We start from the raw sequence: 3,907 nt of genomic DNA on the forward strand, positions 1-3,907 counted from the left end.
CCAAAACAGTCCTAGTCCTAACAGTAATGATGGATGTCATTTTTCTTTACTGAGTTGAGCAGTTTTGACATAATATGAATTACTCCAGTTGTGGAATAGGGCTGTTTACTGGATTTTTATTATTTACTGTTTGATCTCAAATACATTAAGAAGGCAAAGAAATTGCACTAATTAACTTTTGACAAGGCACACCTGTTAATTGAAAAGCATTCCAGGTGACTACCTCATGAAGCTGGTTAAGATAATGCCAATAGTGTGCAAAGCGTCGTCAGGGTAAACGGTGACTACTTTGAAGAATCTAAAACATATTGTTTTTAACACATTTTTATTTACCACAAGTCCATATGTGTTCCTTCAGGTTTGATGAAAAATACAGAAAATCCGATGCATGAGAAGGTGTGTCCAAACTTTTGACTGGTACTATATTTTACAACCTGAATTCCAAAAAAAGTTGGGACACTGTGTAAAACATAAAAACACAATGTGAAGATTTTCAAATCATGGAAACCCTATGTTTCACTGAAAATTGTACAAAGACAACATATCAAATGTTGAAACTGAGAAATTTTATTGTTTTTTGAAAAAAAAAATATATGTGCATTTTGAATTTGATGTCAGCAACACATTTCAGAAAAGTTGAGACCAGGGCAACCAAAGACTGAAAAAGTTGTGTAATGCTTAAAAAATAAAATAAAATAAAATAAACCTAATTTGCTTAATTGGCAACCGCTCAGTAACATGATTGGGTATAAAAAGAGTATCCCAGAGAGGCTGAGTCTCTTAGAAGTAAAGATGAGGAAGGGTTCACCGCTCCGTGAAAGACTGCATGGGCAAACAGTGCAACAATTTAAGAATAACATTCCTTAATGTAAAATTGCAAACAAAAAAAAAAAATTGGGGATCACATCATCTATGCTACATAATATCATTAAAAGGTTCAGAGAATCTGGAGAAATCTCTGTATGCAAGAGACAAGGCTGAAAACTGACATTGGATGCCTGTGATCTTCAAGCCCTCAGGCAACACTGCATTAAAAGCAGACGTGTCTGTAGTGGAAATTGCTGTATGGGCTCAGGAACACTTCCATGGGTGCAAGTATAACATTTTCAAAAACCTGAAAAGTCTGACAAGGTCAGATGTGCATGGCGCAGCCATGCGGGGGGGTTACAAAGGGGGGTGAGCCCCCCTTAGGGCTAGAAAAAAATTTTTAATTACAAGTTAAAATGGTTGTCTCTCATGCAATCTCATGCAAACATTTATAATATTAATAGTTATATGATTTGCATATTCACATCAAATGTTTAATACATTTCATCAGTTCATCTGAAATAATATTTCAAGTACAAGGCTTGATATTACAAAACATCTAGCAACTACTAATTTAAATGTTGAAACAACCATTTTTAATATGCTTTTGCTGTGATACCTTTTTTACAATATATACACTGGAATAGCTGTGTTGATTTGGTTGAACAACGTGCTACGTGCGTGAAACATGATATCACACATGTATAACACCGTGAAACAACGGGCTAGTCAGGACCGCTCGTCGGTGAGCGGCGTATAAATTGAATGAGGTTTGTGGCGAAGATGAGATGAAAAAATTTGTCTCGTGCAGAGACTGTACCATGGTAACCCGGTAATATGCTGAGAGTGAGACAGTGAGAGGGCCACCCCCCGAAAATCTCAACGGATTTACATGACTTGGAAAAATGACTTTTTCAGAACCGAAAAAAAAAACGGAACTTCCGGCACATGCCGGAAAACTTGCACCCATGCACTTCAGAAAACCATCATCTGTGAAAACAGTTCATTACTGCATCCACAAATGCAAGTTAAAACCAGATAGAAACAATATCCAGAAACACCACCACCTTCTCTGGGCCCTCTCTTTTATGATGGACTGAGGCGAAGTGGAAAATTGTCCTGAGGTCTGATGAATCAAAAGTAGAAATTCTTTTTAGAAATCATGGACACCACATCCTCCAGGCTAAAGAGGAGAGGGACCATCCAGCTTGTTATCAGTGTACAGCTGGAAAGCCAGCATCTGTGATGGTATGAGGGTGCATTAGTGCACACGACATGGGTAGCTCATACACTACATCTGGGAAGGCATCATTTATTTATTTATTATTTATTTAAAGGTTTAGTTATCAGGGACAATGCACATTAATAAAACATTTAAACAAATGTAAATATGCCAGAATTAGCCAGAAGGCTATTTTGCATCTGCTGTCCCTGGACTGAATGTTAAAATAGTCACACTAAAATAGTCATCATGATATATATACAAGCTTCAGAGCAATATGCTGTCATCCAGACAAAATATTTTTCAAGGAAGGCCTTCCTTCTTTCAGCAAGACAATACCAAACTGCTTTCTGCACATATTAAAACTACAGTGGGGCAAAAAAGTATTTAGTCAGCCACCAATTGTGCAAGTTCTCCCACTTAAAAAGATGAGAGAGGCCTGTAATTTTCATCATAGGTACACTTCAACTATGAGAGACAGAATGGGGGGAAAGAATCCAGGAAATCACATTGTAGGATTTTTAATGAATTAATTGGTAAATTCCTCGGTAAAATAAGTATTTGGTCGCCTACAAACAAGCAAGATTTCTGGCTCTCACAGACCTGTAATTTCTTTAAGAGGCTCCTCTGTCCTCCACTCGTTACCTGTATTAATGGCACTTGTTTGAACTCGTTATCAGTATAAAAGACACCTGTCCACAACCTCAAACAGTCACACTCCAAACTCCACTATGGCCAAGACCAAAGAGCTGTCAAAGGACACCAGAAACAAAATTGTAGACCTGCACCAGGCTGGGAAGACTGAATCTGCAATAGGTAAGCAGCTTGATGTGAAGAAATCAACTATGGGAGCAATTATTAGAAAATGGAAGACATACAAGACCACTGATAATCTCCCTCGATCTGGGGCTCCACGCAAGATCTCACCCCGTGGGGCCAAAATGATCACAAGAACGGTGAGCAAAAATCCCAGAACCACACGGGGGGACCTAGTGAATGACCTGCAGAGAGCTGGGACCAAAGTAACAAAGGCTACCATCAGTAACACACTACGCGGCCAGGGACTCAAATCCTGCAGTGCCAGACGTGTCCCCCTGCTTAAGCCAGTGCATGTCCAGGCCCGTCTGAAGTTTCCTAGAGAGCATTTGAATGATCCAGAAGAGGATTGGGAGAATGTTATATGGTCAGATGAAACCAAAATAGAACTTTTTGGTAAAAACTCAACTTGTCGTGTTGGGAGGAGAAAGAATGCTGAGTTGCATCCAAAGAACACCATACCTACTGTGAAGCATGGGGGTGGAAACATCATGCTTTGGGGCTGTTTTTCTGCAAAGGGACTAGGACGACTGATCTGTGTAAAGGAAAGAATGAATGGGGCCATGTATCGTGAGATTTTGAGTGAAAACCTCCTTCCATCAGCAAGGGCATTGAAGATGAAACGTGGCTGGGTCTTTCAGCATGACAATGATCCCAAACACACCGCCCGGGCAACGAAGGAGTGGCTCCGTAAGAAGCATTTCAAGGTCCTGGAGTGGCCTAGCCAGTCTCCAGATCTCAACCCCATAGAAAATCTTTGGAGGGAGTTGAAAGTCCGTGTTGTCCAGCGACAGCCCCAAAACATCACTGCTCTAGAGGAGATCTGCATGGAGGAATGGGCCAAAATACCAGCAACAGTGTGTGAAAACCTTGTGAAGACTTGCAGAAAACGTTTGACCTCTGTCATTGCCAACAAAGGGTATATAACAAAGTATTGAGACAAATTTTATTGTTATACTTTTGTTATTGACCAAATACTTATTTTCCACCGTAATTTGTAAATAAATTCTTTAAAACTCAGACAATGTGATTTTTCTGGATTTTTTTTCCTCATTCTGTCTC

This window comes from Neoarius graeffei, chromosome 5 (assembly GCF_027579695.1).
Source record: "Neoarius graeffei isolate fNeoGra1 chromosome 5, fNeoGra1.pri, whole genome shotgun sequence".
Taxonomy (NCBI): domain Eukaryota; kingdom Metazoa; phylum Chordata; class Actinopteri; order Siluriformes; family Ariidae; genus Neoarius; species Neoarius graeffei.